Raw genomic sequence first — 27256 nt, 5'->3', positions numbered from 1 at the left:
TATCACCTGAGAGGGGCTTTTTAAAAAATAGAGTCTGATCTTCTAGTTTGAGGTTGTTTTAGTTTACTAAAGTTTCTGAAATGCAGTATATCAGAAATGTGTGGGCTTTGAAAAACGAGATTTGTTAACTTACAAGGTTACTGTTCTGAAGCCCTAAAAATATCCAAATCAAGGCATCCACAGGGGATGTCTTCTCCCTGAAGACCAGCTACCAACAATACTCAAAGCACATGGTGACATCTGCTAGTCTCTCCCTCATCTCCTAGGTTCTGTTTCCAGCTTCTGGCTTCAGTGGTTTCCTCTCTCAGCTTTTCTGTCTTTTTTAATCTTCCTTTTTTGAATTTCATCTTACAAAAGACTCCAGTAAGAGGACTAAGACCCACCTGAGGCATAATTCACCTAAAATAACCTAATCAAAAGGTCCCATCAATAATAGGTCTACACCCAAAGGAATAGATTAACTTAAAGGACATGATCTTTTGGGATACATTTAGCTGTAAACCATCACAAAGTTTAACCAGGTATTTCCAACACCAGATCTAAACTTGAATCAAAAACTAGAGGAGAAAGTAAGAAATCATAAATTCTTCCCTGTCCTTCCTTATCCTTTCTGACGTAGGGGAGCAATTTCGGAATATAGATCACCAATAAAAACTTGGACAAATGCAGACTTTCTGAGTCCAGAAATGTATGATTTCAGTCAACAAAGAATTTTAGGAACTTGAGTGGGCAGCCATTCCGCTATCCTTGAACTCTAGAGTACTTTGTATCATAGCTTCAGGCAGTATGTGCTGTTTATCTAATTTGGATTATGATATTTATGATATTCTTTTTTTTTTCTTTTTTTTTTTTGGCACGGGCAGGCACCAAGAATCAAATCCAGTTCTCCAGCATGACAGGCGAAAACTCTGCCAAGGTGTCACTGTTGCTTGCCCTGGATTATAACATTCTAAAAAGCAATGGCATAACCTCTGATTTGTTTTGTTCTTTGTAACACATAGCATGCAATCTGTACTGATTATATACTTTAAAAATCAATGCCAATTTAGAACATTCTTGTAACACAATAAAAATTATTATCTGACCAAGATTATCATGTGCTTGTGTTGCATCTTCAAATGCAAGAAGATTGGCAGAACGAAATTTTCAAGGGTCCAATTTTATTAATACAAATAAATGGTGATTTATGTTTTTCAAAGACTAACAATTTATATAGATTAAAAGAGAAGAAATTTGTCTTATGAAGAAAGGGCATTTTAAGAAATGGTGGTGAATGAAGGAAAATTCTTATATATGAAAGGAATATAGATTTATTTTGTTTCTGTATTAAGAACATTGACTAGGACAGAATCCCTTCTGTAGTGGAATGTACAATCAAGTGGCAAAAATAGATATATAAACATTTTACTACAATAAATAAAAAATGGCAAGATAAATAGAGGTTCACATAATAAGAAAAAGGACTTACACTTTAGGAAAAAAACAAAAATGAGCTGGGACTAAAAATATTCTACGTATTCTGATAGGGAGGAAAATAAATAAAGAAAAGTGAGGAAATGATAGTTAATTTTCCTTTCTCTTCAAGAGCTAATGGAGATAGGTGCTGGACAATATCTGCAGTTAAATATCATTGGGAAAATTCATGGGGCATGTAGTAAATGCATATACGTAACTTGGATTCTGGCAAAGCCCTCAGACAGAAATAAAGTTTAGGACAATATGAAGGAATGTCTTGAATGCCACCCAGAGATAAGGGACTTTAGATTATAAATACTGAAAATTCACTCTAGTCTATCACAACAGAAAAACACAGAATCAAAGAATAACCTAAGTTTTGAAGTCTTGGGAAGTAGTGCAATATTAGTGTTAGTGACAAAACATAGAGAAAAAAAATTACAACTATACAACCTTTGTATTTTCTCTCCTCTCTCATCAGTTCCTTTTCTCAGCTCTTGGATTTAACTACCAAGAGGATTATTCAACATTGATATAATGAAGATACTGAGTCCCTTAATTTCTGGCCCCCCATCTCTATAATTTCAAGAGCTTTGCATATAATATGTATCCATCCTTCTCACATTCTATACTCATTTCTTTTTTTAATTTTTAATATTTCTTATTGAGAAATATTCACAGACATATATTCCATGCATGGTGTACAGTCAATGGCTCACAATATTATCACATAGTTATGTATTCAACCCCGTGATCATTTTTTAGAACATTTGCATCACTCCAGAAAAAGAAATAAAAAGAAAAACCTCATGACAGATACCTTTACCCTCCCTCTCATTGACCACTAGTATTTCCATCTACCCAAATATTTTACCTTTTGTCCCTTCTACTATTTATTTATTTTTAGTCATATTGTTTTTTACACATCTGTCCATACCCAGTGTAAAATGAACATCAGACACAACATCTGATTTGTTTTGTTCTTTGGAATGCATAGTATGCAATCTATGTTTCCACAATCACACAGTCACTTTGCAAATGTCATATCTTTATAAAATTGTCTTCAACAATCAAGGCTACTGGAACACAGCTCAACAATTTCAGGCAATTCTCTCCAGCCATTCCAATATACCATAAACTAAAAAGGACATCTATATAATGCATAAGAATAACCTCCAGGATAACCTCTCAACTCTGTTTGAAATCTCTCAGTCACTGAAACTTTATTTGGTCTCATTCTCTCTCCCCTATTTTGGTCCAGAAGGCTTTCTCAATGCCTTGATGCCAGGTCCTGACTCATCCCTGGAGTTCTGTCTCATGTTGCCAGGGATATTTACACTTCTGGGAGTAATGTCCCATGTGAGGGAGGGTAGTGAGTTCACTGGCTGAGTGGTTTAAAGAAGGAGGCCACATCTAAGAAACAAAAGAGGTTCTATCGGGGTGACCCTTAGGCCTAATTTTAAGTAGGCTTAGCCTATAATTTGCGGGAATAAGTTTCATAAGGGTGAACCTAAGATCAAGGGCTTGGGCTATTGATTCAGTTGTCCCCACTGCTTGCAAGAATATCAGAAATTCTACAAATGGGGAAGTTGAATATTTACTCATTTCTCCTCAGTCTCCTAAGGGGCTTTGCAAATTCTTCTTTATTCATTCCCCAAATCACTCTGGGATGTATCCAAGCTTCAGACTAATCTGGAAAAACCAATAAAATCTCACTCTCTAGTCAAGATTCCATGTACTTATGGTGTTCAACTAAACTGATCATACAAGTTAAATTAGAAAATGCAGTACCTAGAATATACATTTTGCACCAAATAAACACCTCTTCCTTTAGTATAATTCAGAAATTGAAGTTTAAAATATGAAGATATCACCCTTCATCCTGTACTCTGATATACCTTAGTCCTATCCAGATCAGTTTTATTCATAGCTCTACTCAAATTCTTATCACCTTTTCAACTTTTTAAACAGTCCTTGAATGGGGTACGACTAACTTTCATAACTTCAGAGCTCTAACTCTAAGTCTCATGTGTCACATAAATACGCAAGGTTTCTGGGAATGACCATGTCATATACAAACAGCTCAGTCTCTCAGTATTTAGAAATAAAGTTGCACGTCTTAAATAAATGTAACTAGTGTTAGGAGCTTGCAATCTAGGACCCTTTACGATAAGCCCCAATGTGATAACCCATGCTCTCAACTTTAGCTCACCAAGTTCTTATATTATAATTAGTCCTTATGAATGAGGCATGGCATTTCATTCAACATACAGTCCTTGAGGTTCATTTACCTAGTTGCCTGTGTCACAACTTCATTCCTTCTGGAGGTCTGCTCAGTAGTACCTTCATTGTATGTATGCATCAATGTTCCCTCTTCCATTTCTCTGTCTTTCTACCCTTAGGCCACCTCCATTCATTGTGGATCAGGAACATTGTCACTATAAAAACTAGTATGCAAATGTCCACTCCTGTCCCCACACTCAGTTCCTCCAGGTATACACTGAGCCACGGGGTTTCAGGATCATATGGCACACTCACCTCTAGCCTCCTGTGGAACCACCACACTGAACTCCAGCAGAGCTGCACCTCTCAGTTTCCCTACAGAGAGTGAATAGGTACATCTCTTTCTCCACATTTTCTCTAGCTCTGACTTATCTCTGTTCATTTTTAAAGTTTTATTCACACATCATACAATCCAACCTAAGTGTGTAGACATGGATTTGCCACCATATTTTATCTGAAGATATCTCCTTTTTTTCCACAAAGAATCCATACCCCTTCCCCATGCCGCCCCCCGCCTGCTGGCATAATGACTGTTGCATTCAGTGGAAGCATATTACAATGTTACTGTGGACTGTAGAGCTTAGCTTTCATTGATTATACTTTTTCCATATACAATCTATTTTCAACTCCCTGTAATATTGACATTCATTTGTTCTCTCCCATGCAAAAAACATTTTAATTTGTACATTTAATCACCATCATTGTACACTCTTGGCATTCCTAAATTATACTGCCTCGGTCTTTATCCTCTAACTTTCCTTCTGATTTCATATGTTCCCCCAGCCTTTCTCCCTCTATCATACTCACATTCAGTTTCATTCAGTGTACTTGTATTATTGTGCTACAATCAGGTAGTATTATGCTATCGATTTCTGAATTTTTACAGTCAGTCCTGTTGCACAATCTGTATTCCTTCAGCACCAATTGCCCAATCTCTACTCTATTTCTATCTTCTTGATAACCTGTGTTCTTAACTTCAATTCTCCAAGTTCAATAATTTTAGTATTATTGAACTAAATACTCTCTCATATTATCTCTCATGAGATATTAGAGAGACCATACATTATTTGTTCTTTTGCATCTCACTCAGCATAATGTCCTCGAGGTCCATCCATGTTGTTATATGATTCATGACTTTATTCTGCCTTACAGTTGCACAACATTCCATCTTATGTAATATACCATTGCTTGTTTAGCCACTCAACCATTGATGGACATTTGGGCTGTTTCTATGTCTTAGCAATTGTAAATAATGTTGCTATAAACATTGGTGTGAAAATATCTGTATGTCTCCTTGCCCTCATTTACTGTGACTATATACCTAGTAAGGTATTGCTGGATCATATACCAGTACTATATTTAGCTTCCCGAGGAACCACCAAACTGCCTCCCAGAGTGGTTGTACCATTTTACATTCCCACCAACAGTAGATAAGTGTGTCCCTTTCTCCACATCCTCTCCAACACTTGCCGTTTTCTGTTGGTATTTTGGTGTTATTGCTGTTCTCTTTTGATAATGACCATTCTGGTGAGCATCAGATGATATCTCACTGTAGTTTTGATCTGCATTTCTTTAATAGCCAGTGAAGTTGTCCATCTTTTCATGTGCCTGCTAGCCATTTGAATTTCTCTTCTTAGACATGTCTGTTCATGTCTTTTGTCCTTTATTAAATTAGGTTGTTTGTCTTTTTGTCATTGAGTTGAGGAATCTTTTTATATATTGTGTATAGTAAACCCTTATCTGATACGTGATTTCCAAATACTGCATCCCATTGTGTAGGGACCTTTTTACTTTCTTGACAAAATTCTTTGATGCACAAAAGTGTCCAATTTTGAGGAGTTCCCATTTACAGTTCCATCAAAGTTCCCATGAAGTCTTTGATCCATTTTGAGTTAATTTTTGTACCGGGTGTGAGATATGGATCATCTTTCATTCTTTAGCATATGGATATCCAGTTCCCCAAGCACCATTTATTGAAGAGCCTGCTCTCTCCCAGGAGGGTTGGCATGACTGCCTTATGAAAGATAATCATCCATAGATGATAAGTTTATATCTGAACAGTCTATTTGATTCCATTGGTCAGTATATTTATCTTTATTCCAGTACCATCCTGCTTTGACCATGGTAGCTTCATAATACGCTTTAAAGTCAGGTAGTATGAGACTCTGACTTCATTTTTCTTTTTCAAGATATTTTTAGCTATTTGGGCTACCCTTCCCTTCCAAATAAATTTGTTTTTGGTTTTCTGTGACCCAGCATATAGTCTATCCTTGAGAATGATCCATGAGCACTTGAGAAAAATGTGTATCCTGCCGTTGGGGGTTGTAATGTTCTATAAATATCTGTTAGGACTAGTTCATTTATTGTGCTATTCAAATCTTCTGTTTCTTTATTGTTCCTCTTTCTAGATGTCCTGTCTATTGATGAGAGTAGGGAATTTAAGTCACCAGCTATTATGATAGAGTTGTCTATGTCTCCCTTCAGTGGTAGTGTTTGCCTTATGTACTTTGGAGCACCCTTGTTCAGTGCAGAAATACTTGTTCAGTGCAGAAATACTTATGATTGCTATATCTTCTCATTGATTTTTTTCCTTTTATTAATATATAGTGTCCTTCTTTGTCTCTTTTCATTGTTTTACATTTGAAGTCTAATTTTTAGAATATTTTAACTACTCCTGCTCCTTTCTAATTGTTGTTACATGAAATATATTTTCTTATTTTTGTCCTTGGGTCTAAAATGAGTCTCCTGTAGACAGCATACATATGGGTTCTATTTTTCATTCCACTGAGCCACCGGTGCACCACCCTCTCCCCTCATTTTTGAAGAACAATTTTGCTGGATATAGAATTCTTGCTTGGCAGTTTTCTCTTTTAGAAACTTAAATATATCATACCACTGCCTTCTCATCTCCATGGTTTCTGCTGAGAAATCCACACATATTCTTATTGGGCTTCCCTTGTATGTGATGGATTGCTTTTCTCTAGCTGCTTTCAGAATTCTCTCTTCCTCCTTTACATCTGATAATCTGATTAGTAAGTATCTTGGAGTATGTTTATTTGGATCAGTTCTTTTTGGGGTATGCTGCACTTCTTGGATCTGTAATTTTATGTCTTTTGGACCTGAAATTTTATGTCTTGCATAAGTGATGGGAAATTTTCAGTGATAATTTCCTCCATTAGTCTTTCTCCTCTTTTTCCTTTCTCTTCTCCTTCTGGATACCAACAGCAGATATATTCATGTATTTCATGTTGTCATTCAATTCCCTGAGACCCTGTTCATATTTTTCCATTCTTTTCCCTGTATTTCCTTTTGTGTATCAGATTTCAGATATTCGGTCCTCTAGTTCACTAATTCCTTCTTCTACATCTTCAAATCTATTGTTATAGGGTTCCATTTTTTTATTCATCTCTTCTGTTGTGCCTTTCATTCCCATAAGTTCTGTGATTTGTTTTTTAAAAAAATTTTTTATATCTTCTTTTTGTTCTTTTTTATGTCCTCCCTCAAATCATTGATTTGATTTTTAATGAGCTATTCCATGTCTGAACATCCTGAATTAATTGTTTCAACTCTTGTATCTCACTTGAATTGTTGGTTTGTTCTTTTGAGCCATATCTTCAGTTTTCCTGGTATAACTCATTACTTTTTGCTGGCATCTAGGCATTTGATTTCTTTAATTCATTTATTGTGGAGGTTGTTTTCACTCTTCTACCTAAGATTTTCTTGCTGGATGGAGTTGTTCTATATCTATTCTTTGACTTTCAGTTAAACTTATTCTAAACTTCTAGCATAGTTTCTGTTTAACTGATCAGATTTTTTCAGTTTTTGCTTTTCTTTTTCTTGTCCTGCCTATTAGGAGCCTTTTTTTTTTTTTTTTTTTTTTTTTTTTTGAGGAGGAGAAGGAGGACCTCCTCAGATATTATAGACTCCAGTCAGATTTTCCCAGACGGACTGGCTTCTTCTCAGGAGGAAAGCATGATCAGCATCTGTTTTCCCTATGGTGTGACCCAGAAGGTTGTCAGTCTTTCCAATGAAGCCTCTAGATTCTGTGATTTTCATATTCTGCCCAGCATGTGGTGCTTGCCTGTCTGTGTCTTCCCACCTGTGAAAAGTAATGTGGTGCTTTCACTTTCAGCTGATTCTCCCTGCCAGGGGTATGGTTGAGACAGAGGGATTCTCCTGAATTCCTTGAAGGACAGATTCCATTTGAGCTGAGCCCAATCTTTCTCTTAGGGAAGGTATAGCCATTAAGAAATTGACCCCTTTCATCTGACTAGGTATTTTGTCTCTCAAACAAGCTTAAATCTGCCCTTGCCTGCTGCAGTGCTAGAGTAGGCTACACAGTTGTATCTAATGAACTGTTAAGGACTAGAGAAAAAGCAAGAAAAAAAGCCTTTCAGAGCAGAACTCCCAACTCCTCATGTTTGTCAATCAAGAATTTAAGTTTGGTGTACGTGGCTCTGTGTTTCTCCTGGGTCTATGTACCCTTTTCTTAGGGCCCAGCCCTTTTCCAGTGTTTTGTGCTTTCTGACACAAAAAGTCTCTTTTTTCCCCCTTCATCCTTATCCCCTCTCTGCTGGGGCAAAAACTCCTAGTACCTTTAATGCTTTATGTGGGTTTATCTGTGTGGGGGGCCTATTTTCAGTAGTCAGAATTTGTTAATCCTTCAACTGGAGCTTGGTTGCGCTAAACCCTTGCTGCTAGTAAAGTCTGTTTCCTTTCCCCTCAGGGAACCATCCTGCCATGTGGGAGAGGGGTATCAGCCTCTGTGGCTTGGGACACTTAAAATTTTATGTGGGGTCTCAGCTCATCCACCTGATCCAGATTAATGCATACTATGTGTCCAGTCACTGATGTAACCCCAGAAGTTTTTCTGTACTGTTTCTGGCTATTTACTTGCTCTTCTGGAGGACAAACTAAATTCCATACCTCATTAAAGTCACCATCTTGCCCCACCCACTCCAGTACTCTTACTTCTTGACCTGTGTCTCTTTGTATAATAATAAAGTAACATGGTGAATACTCTGCAAAGTATTAGAAACATGTCTTCAGGTTAGTGTTTTGATTTAGAGTCATTTTTTTAAAAACACAAATTCATAATAAAAGATTTAAAGCTTTAATAGTGAAAATCCAGGAAATTTATCAGGAAACTGAAGAAGAGATTTTAGAGAGAAAGGGATCATTTTTACAATCCTTAAAATTATATCACAATGAATGAAACTACTCCTGTAACTATATTTAAATGTATCTTGAGAAAGCTACATTCTTTTAGTATTTTCATAGAGAATTCATTTTCAAACTGGAATTTGATTTCACTATTATTGATTTAATAAGTTAATAAAATTTAAATACCAGAGCATAGAGAATATAATCACCAAAATGTAAATTGGCAAGTTGTCAACAATTTATTGTGTTTACCATATGCCAATCATATCAATAAAACTTTTTGGTACAATGAACTCAAGGTATATGAACGTGTGCATTTAACTGTAATTGCCCAAGTGTCCAATAGCATCATAGATTTTCCTTTAAAAATAATTCATCAATGTGAAATCCAGGTGTAGAACGTAACACAATGTTGCCAAGCAACTAATTCAAATCTGTTATTTACTTGGTAGAATTGAGATGATTCAGTCGTGTTTGAATTTCAGAAGTTTTAAAGAATAATGTATGTATATGTTTGTGATCATTTTAATTTGTCCAGTGTTTAATAAATATCAGGTGCTAAATTTGGTTTGCACTATGTTCAGAAAAAAAAACAAAACTGAAATTCCTTTTATTACATGAGTTTGTAAATTATCAATATTTCATTTTGATAAAAGTTGGTAGGCATTTTAGTGCATCATTACTTATTTCACTTAGAAAGCTAGAGGTGAAACTTATCATATATTGCCAAGAAAAGGAATTATACCTTTAAGTTTGTTATTTAATAAATTTTAAAAAAAGGAAATGGAAAAGAAAACTTTGAACTACTGGCATATGAATTATTTTTTTCCTGAAATATTGTGACTTTTGATCAAACCAATATTTGTATTTACTCCATACCACTACTTCATTTTTATCATTGCCATAAAATATCGAATGAGAAATTATCTGTTTTATCATCTGAGAAGAATAGCTAAGCTGCTTTGTGCTGATATTTCTTCACTTTTGGCAATAAACTATTTAAATTAAAAAAAAATTTCTCAATGTAAACTGCGCTATTAAATTGCTGGTTAGGATTAAGTCTATAATGTTTTCTGTTAAAATAGTTTATCTGCAAGATCAAATTTATACAGGCAATTGGCTCCTTGTGATTTGGCTAATTTTTGTAACTGTATCTTTTGATGTTTAATTGTAAATATTCAAAACTTTAAAAACTGACTTTAAAACATTTGGTTTGCCATTTATGCTCTCCCTAATTAATCATAAATGCCATTCTTTTGAATGTTTTTGAATTAATAATAGAAAGTTTTGATCTCACCCTTCCACCAATGGAATATCAGCATCATTTTTTGAAGCACTTGCTTTTAAACCTTGATTTGTAATAAGATATAAGGAAAATCATCTTATTCTATTAATTCTATAAATTAATATAAGCAAATGATGTGTCAAAATTTTAATTTCTTGTCTATTTATTGGCAACCATTCTTATAAGTGTGAGATAATACTGCACTATTTCCCTAATAGTGAATGAAGATGAACATCTTTTCATGTACTTTATGGCCATTTGTATTTCCTCTTTGGAAAAAAGTCTATTCATATCTTTGCTCATTTTATAATTGGGTTGTTTGTCCTTTTATTGTTGAGTTGTAGGATTTCTTTATATATACTTGATATCAAGCCATTATCAGATATATGATTACCAAATATTCTCTCCCATTGAGTTGGCTATCTCTTCACCTTTTTGACAAAATCCTTTGAAGCGCAAAAGTGTTCATTCTTGAGGACTTCCCATGTATCTATTTTTTTGTCTTGCTCCTTGTGGTTTGGGTGTAAGGTCTAAGAAACTACTTCTTATCACTAGGTCTTGAAGATATTTCTCTATATTTTCTTGTAGCACTTTTATGGTACTGTCACTTATACTTAGGTATTTTATCCACTTTGAGCTAATTTCATATAAGATAGAAGGAAGGGGCCCTCTCTAATTGCTTTGCATATGGATATCCAGCTCTCTCCATCCCATTTATTGATGAAACTATCTCCCCTCTCATTTCTGATTTTATTTAGCTGCATCTTCTTTCCTTTTGACGTTGTTAGTCTAACAAAGGGTTTGTCAATGTTGATCTTCTCAAAGAACCAATTTTTGGTTTGATGGATTCTGTTGCTTTTTTTTTCCCTCCAATTTATTTATTTCTGGTTTAATCGTGTTATATCTTTTGTTCCACTAGCTTTTGGATTAGTTTGCTGCTTTTTCTCTAGTTTCTTTAGTTGGTCAGTTAAGTCTTTGATTTTAGCTCTTGTTTTCAAATGTAGACATTTAGAGGTCTAAATTCCCCTCTCAGTACCACCTTTACCATATCCCATAGGTTTTCAATGCAGCTTTATTGATATATATTATAAATTCACATACCATTTAATAAACTAAATTGTACTGTCAGTGGTTCACAGTATCATCATAGAGCTGTGTATTCATCATCACAATAAATTTTTGAGCATTTTCATTAATCAAAAAAAAGAATAAAAGTAAAAACAAAAGTGAAAAAGAACATCCAAGACATCCCATACACCCCCTTTACCCCTTCTTTTTATTTATTTTTGTGTTTTTTTTTTCTTGCTCATCTGTCAATACATCAAATAAAGGGGGTATGAGAGGCAAGGTTTTCAAAATCACATGATCATACCTTAAAGTTTTACAGTTATTCAATCATCTTCAAGAATCAAGACTATTGGATTACAGTTCAACAGTTTTAGGTATTTCCCTCTAGCTACTCCAATACACCAAAAATTGGAAAGAGTTATCTATATACTGCAGAAGAATAACTTCCAGAGTGATCTCTTTGCTCTACTTTAAATGTTTCAGCTACTGAAAGTTTATTTTGTTCATTTCTCTTCCCCCATTTGGTCAAGAAGGCTTTCTCAATCCTATAATGCTAGGAGTCAGACTCATCCCCAGGGGTCATGGCCCACATAGCCAGGGGGATTTATACCCTTGAGAGTAATGTCTTATGTGAGGGGGGAGGACACTGTGATCACCTGCAGAGTTGGCTTAGAGAGAGAGGCCACATCTAAGCCACAACAGAAGTCCTCTGGAGGTGACTCCTAGGCAAAATTATTTAGGCTTAGCTTCTCCTTTGCAAGAATGAGCTTCTTAAGAGCCAGCCCCAAGATAGAGGACCTGGCCCATCAAATTGGCAGTCCTCTATGATTGTGAGAACATCTGTTTTATATTTCCATCTTTTTCCACAGTCCCTCAAATGGACTTTGCAAATATTTTTAATCTTCTGCCCAGATTACTCTGGGATGTATTAGGACATCCCTCCAACCTTTACAAGCCAATAAGGTCTCTCTCTCTCTCTCTCTCTCTCTCTCTCTCTCTCTCTCTCTCTCTCTCTCTCTCTCTCTCTCTCTCTCTCTCTCTCTCTCTCTCTCTCAAGTTTCCATATAAGTATGATATTCAAATACCCTACACGTTTTGATATGTTATATTCTCATTTTCATTCATCTCCAAATATTTACTAATTTCTTTCACAATTTCTTCTTTGACTCATTTATTGTTTGAAAGTATGTTTTTAATCTCCATATATTTGTGAATGTTCTGGTTCTTCAGTTGTTATTGATTTCCAGCTTTATTCCATTATGATCAGAAAAATGCTTGAAAAATTTCAATCTTTTAAAAATTATTAATATGTGTTTTATGCCACAGCATATGATCTATCTTGGAGAATTTTCCTTGAGCACTTAGAAGAATGCATATCTGGTAGTTAGGTTTGCAGCAATATAGACATTTGGTCTAATTCATTTATTGTATTTATTATGTTCTCTATTTTCTTTATCCTCTGTCTGATTTTTCTATCTACAGAAGAGAGTTGTGTGCTGATGTCTTCCATCATTATTGTGGAAATATCTATTGTTCCCTTCAGTTTTCCCAGTGGCTGCCTCATGTGCTTTGGGGCTCCTTGAATGGGTGTATAAACATTTATGTTTGTTATTTTTATGATGAATAGTCCATTTTTACAGTGTCATTTCTTGTCTCTTATGGCATCTTTACCCTTAAAGTTGAATTTGCCTTAAATTGGTATAGCTACTCCAGTTTTCTTTCAGTTACTACTTGCATAGACTATCTTTTTCCATCCTTTGACTTTCAACCTATTTGTACTTTGAGGTCTAAGATGAGTCTCCTGCAAATAACATATAGATGGAGCATATTTTTAATCCATTCTGTGAATCCATGTATTTTATTTGGGGAATTTAATCCATTAACATTCAAATTTATTACTGTAATGTCCATTCTTGATTCAACCATCTTATCCTTTGGTTTTCATTCATCAGATCTATTTTTTTCTGTCTGTTTTTATACTTTAAGTTACCCTTCCTAATACTCGTCAAATCAGTGCCCTCCTCCAGACCTGCTTTCTTTTTTTTTCAGCTAACAGAACTCACTTTAGTGTTTCTTGTAGGTCCAGTCTCTTGCTTACAAATTTGCTCAGCATTCATTTATCTGTGAAAATTTTGAAGGCTAGCTTTGTTCAATAAAGAATTCTTGCCTGGCAGATGTTCCTCCTCAGAATCTTAAATATATGTTACCATACTACCTTCTAGTCTCCATTGTGCTGATAAGTAATCAGTACTTGGTCTTAGGTGGTTTCCTTTGTATGTGGTGATTCACTTTTCTCTTGCTGCTTTCAGGTCTCTCTCTTTCTCTTTAGCATTTGGAAGTATGTTTGGTATGTCTCCACTGTTGGGAAGATAATGATGTTTCAAGTATGTATGTCAGGGTGAAAAAAATTCATATATATTAGTGGCTAAACAAATGACCAAATTAATAGCAAGCGTTATAAGATTACCATCTTCTTATGAATAAGCTCATTCTCTGAGGGTCAATGTCAAATATCACACTGGAGTGGGTCTATTTATAGTTCATTGGCTTTCTTAGATTTTCCTATTCATGTCTTTTATAAGGGGTAGGAATTTTACTCCAATTAACTATTCAAAATCTTAATCCATTACTCATCTCTTCTCCTTCTAGAACACCAATGATTCTTATATTTGTGCATTTCACATTGTCAATCATTTCCCTGAGATCCAATTCAAAAATTTCCATATTTTTCTTTTGTGCATTTGAATTCAGTTGCTCTGGTTTCTGGTTCACTTATTCTTTCTCCTTCCTTTTAAATCAAAGGCTGTATGCCTCTAATGTATATTTTTGTTGCTTAGAAAAAGTTTACTTCTCTTTAATTTCCTTCTTTTTCTTAGGCAAAGTGGAGTACCAGGGTAGTAGGAGCAGGAGGGGATAATTGAGAAGCATTTGGCTGCATTTCCCATTTATAAAATATCAAATGATATATTGGTAAATTGGTACATTTATGTAAGATGACATTCTAGCAATAACTCAATGAGAATAAACATACTTTTCTGAATCCCAGTCATTTCATTTTATGACTGATCTCTTCCCAGGAATCTCAGATCCAATAAACATGCAAAATATAAAATGAATGGGATACCCTCTTCTCTTTTTTACCCCTTGACACTAAGCATCTGGAGACAATCTAAAACAGTCTTGGCTGTTCATTCTCTGAGTATAGATTCAAACAAAATTCACACAAAGAATTATTTATGCTGTCACATATTTATCTGATACAATTTAATAACAGTTATAATCAACCTTTGTCGATTTTACATAAATGCTTTATAGAATGTCTTTGCAAATCCTTTTTTCAATATATTTATGTTACAACACATGACATTTCTTTATGAAAATATTTGCTAAATAATTTTCAGAGGAAGTGGGGAAAACAGAAAAGGAAGATAAGACTTCAAAACTAATTTTTACTAATTGACCTTAAAATTTGGCAATTATTTTTTTTCATACAAAATTACAGGTTTATAACCTTGAAACATATCAAAAGTTCAGTGCAGTGATTTAATTAAAAAAATCAATAGTGCCTAAGATTTTAGTCAGGTGTCAAGTTTCCCTTTCAAATATATTCATATTTGTTTATTTTTTGGACCCAATAAATAACTGGTTTTAAATAATAACTACCAACATCTTTAGTTGAACAGTCCTACATCTGAATTACATTATGGTAGACCTGGGTGGGCAACAGAGTGACTCAGTGGCAGAGTTCTCACCTGTCATGCTGGAGATGTAGGTTCAACTCCCGGAGACTGCCCATGTCAACACAAACAAACAAACAAACAAACAAAAAACATAGTAGACTTGATTTTTGAAAGATTCCAATTTATTTATTCATCAGTAAAATGTGATATTTGACATTGACCCTCAGAGAATGAGCTTATTCATAAGAAGATGGTAATCTTATAACGCTTGCTATTAATTTGGTCATTTGTTTAGCCACTAATATATATGAATTTTTTCACACTGATATACATACTTGAAACATCATTATCTTCCCATCAGTGGAGACAGCCATTTCTGAAACAAGGAATCACTTTATATTAGTATTCCTTTATTATGGTACTTAGTCATGGTATTTGTAAGCACAATGAATTTTTCTTAATGAATGTGGGTGGATTATGGCAAAAGGACAGAACCTGGTCCCCTGAATCATTTATTCTCTGTCTTTGTAAAAATTGCTATTGAACCTATATGAACTACAGGTCTGTGGGTTGGAAAAACACAAGTCATCCACTTTATTGATACCTGGCATTTTACACATGAGGTTAAAATTTTGGTGCTCCTAGCATCTTACCTTCACCTACCATTAGTATCATTCCTCAGTGATACCTAACATACTGATTTTCAAATTACACCATTTTTTTGCTATGTGATTGACAGTATGCATATTATTTTGCCTTATTAAAATATTTAAGATTAATTGTATAATAATATACTCATTCTTGAAAATTCTCCATTTAATTTTTTTTTTCAGTTTTACAACCATTTCCTGCATTGCTGTTGTATTTTTCTTCTATCACCTTCTTTATTTAGCTAAGCAGTCAAAAGATTTTTGAACACATCTCCAGTTCTACCCACAGTGTGAAGTACTGTTCACAGTTATAATTAAAGAACATGTGGTTGTCTCTATGATAAGCTGGACCAATAATAAATGGTTTTAAGACTTGGGGGATATTAAAATCATCATCATAAAAGGAAATTTACCAGTTATTGACCAAAATGTGTAAATCCAAATAAACCACCTTATGTAAAAGAAAGATAAGAGGGTATGTATGGTAAAGTAGTCTCTGAAGGAAACCAGTGAAGGGATGAAATACATGGCTTTTAAATGGAGTGTGAATGCAAATATGAAGAATTCTATGTATACTCTTATAGAAAAGCCTATGATGTAGGTCTCTACGAATGCAGTAGCTCAGAATGTCAGTGAAAAAGAGGAAGGATATCACACTGACAATGAGTTGAAACCAACCAAACAGGAACTCTATGTCTTCATATAATTTGCTGTAACCTTTCACTTCTAAATGGAATAATTTAACAGTGGTTATGCTCAGCCATGACAATGACTGAACAGAATACTTAATCTCTTGATAAACTTGATTCTGTACAAACTCTGGATGTTTCATCAATGAATGATCATAGGCAGAATAATAGCTCAGTGATGCAAAGAAGAAATAAAGGGTATAAACACAAAGATTTATTATAATCAGTAGACTAACAGTCAGAAAAATGTCGTCCTCTGGTTATATGATTGTATATACATAGGGTGCAAAAAATAATCTGCAGCATTGAGGACAAGCTCCACGTTAGCACTTAGTGAGAGTCTGCTGCCATTCTTGCAGTTGCCTTTTCAGGCTGCCATGGCTGGTCTGCTGCCCCTGCCAACAGGCAGAGCTTAGAAGAGAAAGACATACATAGAGAAAAGCCTCTCTTTCTGCAGGCCAACTCAATTTTTTAGAATAGAGCCACATGGTAAATATGCCATCTACTAAAAACATGTGAATAGTAAGTATGGCTATCTATATTCTTCATTAGAATCAATGTCACTTAGAAATTACATTTGGGGTTATACTACTAAGGATCTAACTCAGTTTGTGCTTGATGGTACAGGTATACACTGAGAATTGTAGGATTCACAAGTTTATTGTTGTAGCACTGAACTCCTGAACCACTTGGTAAGAACTTATTTAAAACAATTGAAGTAAACACTAAACTACTTTTTGCTCTAAAAGTGTTTGGCATGGTTAAATCTCTGCCACAAAAGCAAATTAGTTTACACATGAATTGTCTCCCGATTTCATAAGTTAAACAACACTTTACAAGGCAGAACTTGTTGTTTCTCTCTAATCAGGGAGGAGTTAGAGAAGAGTGAGCACTTGTAGAATTCCCACTTTCATGCCTTAAAGTATGGGTGTTATATTTTTGTGTTAAGTTTTTGGGAAGCAGTAAGGGTGGCAGAGGTCTTAAAATCATACATATTTGAATTGACCTGAGCTGAAAGATAGAAAAAAAAATTACATGGATATGCTTTTTTTTGTTCCTTTGCTCAAATGTTATACTTAACTCAAGGTAGATAAGTCCAATATATTTCATTGTTTCTTAGTAGAGCTGCCTGATGTTAGAAAATAGGAATCTGGAGGCACTTTGGATTTTTGCTTGGGTTTGGGTGTCTCATGGGATTATATTGTAGACAAAAGAAAGATGAAAACATTCATGCATTCCCTAGCTTTCCTAAAAGAACTTGATAATTTATGGTTTCTAATGCATAGATACCAGACAGGAAGATTTGGAAGAAATCACATTTCATAATTCCTGCCTAGAAGACATGAGTCTCCATAGACATGCTGAATTTCTTTTTGTTTTTTTTTTGAATGGGCAGGCATTGAGAACCAAACCCAGGTCTTCCAGGATGGCAGGCAAGAACACTGCCTGCTGAGCCACATTGCCCACCTGACTTACTAAGTGACAGTATCACTCTAGGGAATCAGAGAAAGGGAAAGTTTCTTGCATTCAAATCCAGTTGTTCATTATGGGTTGTAAAAATATATAAAGACTAGATGGAACTTGTGGACTTGACTATGGATGAGAAAATAATTTAATACAGGTAAAGGTTCATTTAGAAGACCTCCATAAATATTTCGTTCTCTAAGTCATGATTGAGACAGAGCAAAACCTCATCTATGAATATGTTGACAGGAATGATGCAGTAAATCAACCATGCTAAGCTTCACTGGAACAGAATGCCCTTCTCTAAAGGGCAATGGTTATAAGCAAGTATCCTGGTGTTCTTAACAAGGCATAGGAATGATGATTTTATTATCAGAAAAGTATGCTTGAATGGAAATCCAAAATTTAGTAGCTATGTTCCCTTGATTAATTTACTAATTTTCTTTGAGCCTTAGTTCACTCATCAGAGAACAAGGACAAAGATATTTTTTTAATATAATTTTTGTAAGGATTAAATATGGTACAAAGTACTAACCAAATAAATATTAGTTCCATTCTTTTACCGCTTTCTTAGAGAAATCCATTTGAGAAAGATACTAAATTAAGCCTCAATGATCTCACAGGTCAGAGGAAAGATTCATTCATGAATAGGTATGAGCCATTAAGTTTTATTATGATAATTTTTTTAACATGATTACTTTACAACTAGGTATTATTGTGCTGTCCATTTTTGAGTTTTTGAATCTAGTCCTGTTGCACAGTATGTATTCCTTCAGCTCCAATTACCCATTATCTTACCCTGTTTCTAACTCCTGCTGGACTCTGTTACCAATGACATATTCCAAGTTTATTCTCGAATGTCGGTTCACATCAGTGGGACCATACAGTATTTGTCCTTTAGTTTTTGGCTAGACTCACTCAGCATAATGTTCTCTAGGTCCATCCATGTTATTACATGCTACATAAGTTTATTCTGTCTTAAAGCTGCATAATATTCCATCGTATGTATATACCACAGGTTGTTTAACCACTCATCTGTTGATGGACATTTTGGCTGTTTCCATCTCTTTGCAATTGTAAATAATGCTGCTATAAACATTGGTGTGCAAATGTCCGTGTGTGTCTTTGCCCTTAAGTCCTTTGAATAGATACCTAGCAATGGTATTGCTGGGTCATATGGCAATTCTATATTCAGCTTTTTGAGGAATCGCCAAACTGCCTTCCACAGTGGTTGCACCATTTGACATTCCCACCAACAGTGGATAAGTGTGCCTCTTTCTCCGCATCCTCTCCAGCACTTGTCATTTTCTGTTTTGTTAATAATGGCCATTCTGGTGGGTGTGAGATGATATCTCATTGTGGTTTTGATTTGCATTTCTCTAATGGCCAGGGACATTGAGCATCTCTTCATGTGCCTTTTGGCCATTTGTATTTCCTCTTCTGGTAGGTGTCTGTTCAAGTCTTTTTCCCATTTTGTAATTGGGTTGGCTGTCTTTTTGTTGTTGAGTTGGACAATCTCTTTATAAATTCTGGATACTAGACCTTTATCTGATATGTCATTTCCAAATATTGTCTCCCATTGTGTAGGCTGTCTTTCTATTTTCTTGATGAAGTTCTTTGATGCACAAAAGTGTTTAATTTTGAGGAGCTCCCATTTATTTATTTCCTTCTTCAGTGCTCTTGCTTTAGGTTTAAGGTCCATAAAACCACCTCTAATTGTAAGTTTCATAAGATATCTCCCAACATTTTCCTCTAACTGTTTTATGGTCTTAGACCTAATGTTTAGATCTTTGATCCATGTTGAGTTAACTTTTGTATAGGGTGTGAGATACGGGTCTTCTTTCATTCTTTTGCATATGGATATCCAGTTCTCTAGGCACCATTTATTGAAGAGACTGTTCTGTCCCAGGTGAGTTAGCTTGACTGCCTTATCAAAGATCAAATGTCCATAGATGAGAGGGTCTATATCTGAGCACTCTATTCGATTCCATTGGTCAATATATCTATCTTTATGCCAATACCATGCTGTTTTGACCACTGTGGCTTCATAATATGCCTTAAAGTCAGGCAGTGTGAGACCTACAGCTTCGTTTTTTTTCCTCAAGATGTTTTTAGCAATTCGGGGCACCCTGCCCTTCCAGATAAATTTGCTTATTGGTTTTTCTATTTCTGAAAAATAAGTTGTTGGGATTTTGATTGGTATTGCATTGAATCTGTAAATCAATTTAGGTAGGATTGACATCTTAACTATATTTAGTCTTCCAATCCATGAACACGGTATGCCCTTCCATCTATTTAGGTCTTCTGTGATTTCTTTTAGCAGTTTTTTGTAGTTTTCTTTATATAGGTTTTTTGTCTCTTTAGTTAAACTTATTCCTAGGTATTTTATTCTTTTAGTTGGGATTGTAAATGGATTCGTTTCTTGATTTCCCCCTCAGCTTGTTCATTACTAGTGCATAGAAATGCTACAGATTTTTGAATGTTGATCTTGTAACCTGCTACTTTGCTGTACTCATTTATTAGCTCTAGTAGTTTTGTTGTGGATTTTTCCGGGTTTTCGACCTATAGTATCATATCATCTGGAAACAGTGATAGTTTTACTTCTTCCTTTCCAATTTTGATGCCTTGTATTTCTTTTTCTTGTCTAATTGCTCTGGTTAGAACCTCCAACACAATGTTTAATAATAGTGGTGATAGTGGATATCCTTGTCTTGTTCCTGATCTTAGGGGGAAAGTTTTCAATTTTTCCCCATTGAGGATGATATTAACTGTGGGTTTTTCATATATTCCCTCTATCATTTTAAGGAGGTTCCCTTGTATTCCTATCTTTTGAAGTGTTTTCAACAGGAAAGGATGTCGAATCTTGTCAAATGCCTTCTCTGCATTAATTGAGAAGATCATGTGATTTTTCTGCTTTTATTTGTTGATATGGTGGATTACATTAATTGATTTTCTTATGTTGAACCATCCTTGCATACCTGGGATGAATCCTACTTGGTCATGATGTATAATTCTTTTAATGTGTTGTTGGATACAATTTGCTAGAATTTTATTGAGGATTTTTGCATCTATATTCATTAGAGAGATTGGCCTGTAGTTTTCTTTTTTTGTAATATCTTTGCCTGGTTTTGGTATGAGGGTGATGTTGGCTTCATAGAATGAATTAGGTAGTTTTCCCTCCACTTCGATTATTTTGAAGAGTTTGAGGAGAGTTGGTACTAATTCTTTCTGGAATGTTTGATAGAATTCACATGTGAAGCCATCTGGTCCTGGACTTTTCTTTTTAGGGAGCTTTTAAATGACTAATTCAATCTCTTTACTTGTGATTGGTTTGTTGAGGTCATCTATGTCTTCTTGAGTCAAAGTTGGTTGTTCATGTCTTTCCAGGAACCCGTTCATTTCATCTAAGTTGTTGTATTTATTAGCATAAAGTTGTTCATAGTATCCTGTTATTACTTCCTTTATTTCTGTGAGGTCAGTACTTATGTCTCCTCTTCCATTTCTGATCTTATTTATTTGCATCCTCTCTCTTCTTCTTTTTGTCAATCTTGCTAAGGGCCCATCAATCTTATTGATTTTCTCATAGAACCAACTTCTGGTCTTATTGATTTTCTCTATTGTTTTCATGTTTTCAATTTCATTTATTTCTGCTCTAATCTTTGTTATTTCTTTCCTTTTGCTTGCTTTGGGATTAGTTTGCTGTTCTTTCTCCAGTGGACAGTTAATTCCTGCATTTTTGCCTTTTCTTATTTTCTGATATAGGCATTTAGGGCAATAAATTTCCCTCTTAGCACTGCCTTTGTTGCGTCCCATAAGTTTTGATATGTTGTGTTTTCATTTTCATTCACCTCGAGGTATTTACTAATTTCTCTTGCAATTTCTTCTTTGACCCACTTGTTGTTTAAGAGTGTGTTGTTGAGCCTCCATGTATTTGTGAATTTTCTTGCACTCCGCCTATTATTGATTTCCAACTTCATTCCTTTATGATACGAGAAAGTGTTGTGTATGATTTCAATCTTTTTAAATTTGTTAAGACTTGCTTTGTGACCCAGCATATGGTCTATCTTTGAGAATGATCCATGAGCACTTGAGAAAAAGGTGTATCCTGCTGTTGTGGGATGTAATGTCCTATAAATGTCTGTTAAGTCTAGCTCATTTATAGTAATATTCAGATTCTGTATTTCTTTATTGATCTTCTGTCTAGATGTTCTGTCCATTGATGAGAGTGGTGAACTGAAGTCTCCAACTATTATGGTATATGTGTCTATTTCCCTTTTCAGTGTTTGCAGTGTATTCCTCATGTACTTAGGGGCATTCCAGTTCAGTGCATAAATATTTATGATTGTTATGTCTTCTTGCTTAATTGTTCCTTTTATTAGTATACAGTGTCCTTCTTTGTCTCTTTTAACTGTTTTATATTTGAAGTCTAATTTGTTGGATATTAGTATAGCCACTCCTGCTCTTTTCTGGTTGTTATTTGCATGAAATATCTTTTCCCAACCTTTCACTTTCAACCTATGTTTATCTTTGGGTCTAAGATTTGTTTCCTGTAGACAGCATATAGAAAGATCCTGTTTTTTGATCCATTCTGCCAATCTATGTCTTTTGATTGGGGAATTCAGTCCATTAACATTTAGTGTTATTACTGTTTGGATAATATTTTCCTCTACCATTTTGCCTTTTGTATTATGTACATCATATCTGATTTTCCTTCTTTCTACACTCTTCTCCATACCTCTCTCTTCTGTCTTTTTGTATCTGACTCTAGTGTTCCCTTTAGTATTTCTTGCAGAGCTGGTCTCTTGGTCACAAATTCTTTCAGTGACTTTTTGTCTGAGAATGTTTTAATTTATCCCTCATTTTTGAAGGACAATTTTGCTGAATATAGAAGTCTTGGTTGGCAGTTTTTCTCTTTTAGTAACTTAAATATATCATCCCACTCTCTTCTAGCTTCCATGGTTTCTGCTGAGAAATCTACACATAGTCTTATTGGGTTTCCCTTGTATGTGATGGATTGTTTTTCTCTTGCTGCTTTCAAGATCCTCTCTTTCTCTTTGACCTCTGACATTCTAACTAGTAAGTGTCTTGTAGAACACCTATTTGGGTCTATTCTCTTTGGGGTGCGCTGCACTTCTTGGATCTGTAATTTTAGGTCTTTCATAAGAGTTGGGAAATTTTCAGTGATAATTTCTTCCATTAGTTTTTCTCCTCCTTTTCCCTTCTCTTCTCCTTCTGGGACACCCACAACACGTATATTTGTGCGCTTCATATTGTCCTTCAGTTCCCTGATCTCCTGTTCAATTTTTTCCATTCTTTTCCCTATAGTTTCTGTTTCTTTTTGGAATTCAGATGTTCCATCCTCCAAATCACTAATTCTATCTTCTGTCTCTTTAAATCTATCATTGTAGGTATCCATTGTTTTTTCCATCTTTTCTACTTTATCCTTCACTTCCATAAGCTCTGTGATTTGTTTTTTCAGTTTTTCTATTTCTTCTTTTTGTTCAGCCCATGTCTTCTTCATGTCCTCCCTCAATTTATCGATTTTGTTTTTGAAGAGGTTTTCCATTTCTGTTCGTATAGTCAGGATTAGTTGTCTCAGCTCCTGTATCTCATTTCAACTATTGGTTTGTTCCTTTGACTGGGCCATATTTTCAATTTTCTGAGCGTGATCCGTTATCTTCTGCTGGCATCTGCGTATTTAGTCAGATTTCCCTGGGTGTTGGACCCAACAGGTTGAAAGATTTTTCTGTGAAATCTCTGGGTTCTGTTTTTCTGATCCTGCCCAGTAAGTGACGCTCATGGCACTCGTTTGTCTGTGGGTCCCACCAGTAAAAGTGCTGTGGGTCCTTTAACTTTGGAAAACTCTCGCCGTGGGGGAGGTTTGCCAGCCGAAGCGGCTTGGAAGAGTGCCAATCTGAATCTTCCAGACGGCCCAGGGATCTGAACGCGGGGAGGGTCGCTGGCCGCCGCAGCCCAGGAGAGCGCCCGTCCGAATCTCCTAGCTGGCCCAGGGTGCCAAGCGTGGTGGGAGGGCACCAGGCGCCGCAGCCCAGGGGAGTGCACCCTTCCCAGCCAGACCGGGAAGCCACATGTTTGGAAGGGACCTCTGTCACCGTTCTCCACGGCCTGGGGATCTCTGATCCAATTCTCCCAGCTGGCCCGGGGGTCCACACGTGCGGAGAGCACCAGCTGCCGTGGCTTGAGGGGACCACCTGTCCAATTCTCCCAGCTGGCCCAGGAAGGAGGGAGGGAGGGACTCCGGCAGCTTGCCGCCTCGGCCCGGGGAAGCCCGCGCCCCTCGGCATTCTCACCGGAGCGAGTTCTCCCAGCCAGTCAGCCATTCCAGAATGGGGTACGCTGTCTTCTTGATCTCTGTCATGGCTCCGGGAGCTGTTCTGTATCATTTCTACTCCCCTAGTAGCTGTTCTGGAGGAGGAACTAAGATCCGTGTGTCTTACTAAGCCACCATCTTCTCCGGAATTCTATGATAATGTTTTAATATAATTGTGCAAAAACTCATGAAATTAGAAAGGAAGTTAAATGATCATTTTTCTTAATCATACCTGGGCTTGGAGGGTGATAGAAAAATTGCATAGAGGAGATGATTTTTAGCTGGTTTAAAATAGGAAATAAGAGTTTTCAAGTAGAAGCAGAAGAAGAAGAAGGAGAAGAAAGAGAATAAAAAGGAGGAGAAGGAGAAGCAGAAAAGGAAGAAGAAGGAAGAGCTGGAGGATGAAGAGGAAGAAGAAGAGGAAGAAAACGAGGTAGATTAGGTATAGCTGTTGTAAGGACTCCTATGTAGAATAGGGACATTTACCTACAGGATAAGAAATTTTGCCAGAATAATTAGAGTCAGAATCAAAGACTGAGCTCAAATTGTAAAATATTATGATAGTAAATACATAGGCAAAGATTGTATCCTGATACCTTGAATGGATTGAAAAAAACCTGAAGCAGAATTATATCCCAGTATCTACTATTTCATTAGGCTTCAGATGGTTCTCTGCATCCATGCTCTTGGGCAAAATGGATGGGATCCATAAATTTTTAGTAAATTAGTGTATTGATTCTAATTAAAAGAGCACTTTTGCCTCAAATGAAAGTTATTGGGTCCTGATGAGATGGGAATCATAATTAAATAGTTCTATGATCATCACCTATCCAAGTAATACCAATAGCTTCTACTCATACATCCACTGTGAATATTTAAATTTATATTTGTATTAATTGAATTGAAATTTCAAATCGGTTTCACAGTTGCACATTTCAAGTGGTCAATGGCCACTTGTGGCAAGCATGTACTGTTTTGGACAGCTCAGATTATAAAACATTACCTACATGACAGGAAATTCCTTTGGACAAGGGCTGAGTCCAATGTATGAATGTAGCTGCATTAATTGATGCCTCTAGAAACTCTTTTGTACATTTCTTCATTCCTTCAAACATAGGGTAACTAACTTGTCCCAGTTTTCCATAAACTTTCCCTGTTTTAGTACTGAATATAAAATAACATATCTCAGCTTTCATAGAGTTTTGTTTGTTTGTTTGTTTTTGCATGGGCAGGCATGGGAATAGAACCCAGATCTCCAGCATGGCAGTCAAGAACTCTGCCACTGCACCACCATCACCTCCCCTCTCATGGAGTTTTTATACTGGGTATTTGACAGATATTAACTCTTGAGTATGTTCCTGTCTATTTCCAAGCTGGTTTACTCCATACTACTGAAAATTTACATTGATTTCCTACCTTGCAGCTTGATTTTTCACCAAGTTTGCTACTACATAGTTCTATCACTCTGTGAGGAAAAGTGCTTTGTTACAAAGACAACATAATGGCTTCAATCTAACATCATGTTCCACCATTATCCCTTGGAGATTTTGTTTTTTTTTTTTCTGCATACACTTCCGACAATGATATATTACATTAATGATAAACTAATCTCTATAGATTTGACCATTTCCTGGCATTCACTTTTAATATTTCATGATCATGTGCAATATGATTAAGTATCCTTTTACAAAAAGTTGCCTGACTATATCTTTCAAACCTTTTTATTCTCATGGAAAATGCATTTCTATGAGCATTTTATTCTCATGGAAATTAAAGGTTTGGAATTTATATTTGGCTTTACCTCTATAAATTTTTTTTTGATACTTCTGTGTCAAAGAAAATCAAACTGTTCACTGTGCCATTCTGATGTGGCAGGGATGAAGTCCTACCACTGTTCCAGGTAAAGGGGGCACATTCACAATGATCCCACTTGTCCCACTTTGGTCACAGGCAAGACTTTCTTTACAACCTTAATAGAAGATAAGCTCTTCAAATTCCCCCACCTTCTATTCTTGGAGAGGACAAGCATATACAGATGTCTTAAATCATGAAACATGAGCTGCCTATTGGAATGTTATAGACAATGGTTAATCAGAGTCTCTGAGCTCAGACTGACCATTTATTACAGGAAGCTGCAATGTTTAGAATAGGATATGTTATGGGAAAAATATGCTTAGATATGGAATAGCATAAAAGGATAAAATTTAATTTCTTGCTCTCATTACTGTCCTGAGGGCTTCCAGGTCAGCAAGTGCTGGCATTTCGCTAGTGTTTATCACCCAACTCATTCAGGGATATAAGTGGATGGAGGCATTACCATCTTCAACAATTATCCTCTAAGGACATATGGTTGCTCCATTCATCTATTGTTGCATACAACATTATTCCAAAACTTAATGCCATAAAAAAATAGATAAGTAAGCAAATAAAAAATTTGCTCTGGGCTCACCTGGAAGATAGCTCTGCTGTTCTCACTTGAGTGAGAGCTATCATGTGGAGGCTCAACTGGGGCTCCATTCACACATCTGGCAGCTTTTGGGATAGGTGGAAGCTGGCCAGAAACACATGATACTTACACTAACATGTCTGGCAGTTGAGAAGATAGGACTTTAACAGCTGGAGGCTAGTCAGGAATTTCTCTTTCTCTATGTGATCTCTCAAACAAGCCAGATGGAATTCTTCACATGGTGACTCAGGGCTTCAAGAAGGGAAAAGTGGAAGTTATCAGGATTTGCCTAGCATCAAGGATCCAATTATCAACATTTGTTTCAAATGTCTTCAAGGTAGAACCTAAAATAGTGGCAAACTCCAGGAAAATAAAGTCTCAACAATTGGGCAAAGAGCAAAAATTTAAGTCATAAAAACAAAAATTAAACAATTCTTCATCAAGACTCAAAATTATAAATGAAAAATGTCTGAGGGTTTGATTGAAAATTGACAAAACAGAAATCTATTCACCATTTTAGAGGTTCTATTGCCAGACAGTTCTGGTTGTTAGAGCTTATGATTGTGCAGTCTTTAAAACAACCCATGTACCTCAAACTTGAACATACAGGAAATGGCCTAAGAAAGAGTGAGAATAGTGGTTTGTAGACAGAGGCAGCTATTTAAGAAGTTTCTCCAGGAGAGAAGAAACAGAGAGAATGGAAAAATCACTGACTCAGCAAAATCAGGCAATGAAAATAACT

General features: G+C 35.7%; 1 long non-coding RNA gene and 1 pseudogene across 1 annotated transcript in view; both read right to left on the bottom strand.

The window, feature by feature from the left end:
- Window positions 1-27256, bottom strand: part of LOC143663544 (uncharacterized) — a 48807-nt gene that overhangs the window by 730 nt on the left and 20821 nt on the right. The window contains exon 2 of the long non-coding RNA XR_013166023.1: window positions 26645-26766. This is a non-coding gene — a long non-coding RNA (uncharacterized LOC143663544). The remainder of the gene's footprint in view (window positions 1-26644; window positions 26767-27256) is intronic.
- On the bottom strand, window positions 15710-26585 carry LOC143663714 (lathosterol oxidase pseudogene; annotated as a pseudogene).

This window comes from Tamandua tetradactyla, chromosome 19, assembly GCF_023851605.1.
Source record: "Tamandua tetradactyla isolate mTamTet1 chromosome 19, mTamTet1.pri, whole genome shotgun sequence".
Classification (NCBI taxonomy): Eukaryota; Metazoa; Chordata; class Mammalia; order Pilosa; family Myrmecophagidae; genus Tamandua; species Tamandua tetradactyla.
The sequence above is the reverse complement of the archived record's forward strand: the minus strand, read 5'-3'. Positions and strand labels throughout refer to the sequence as shown.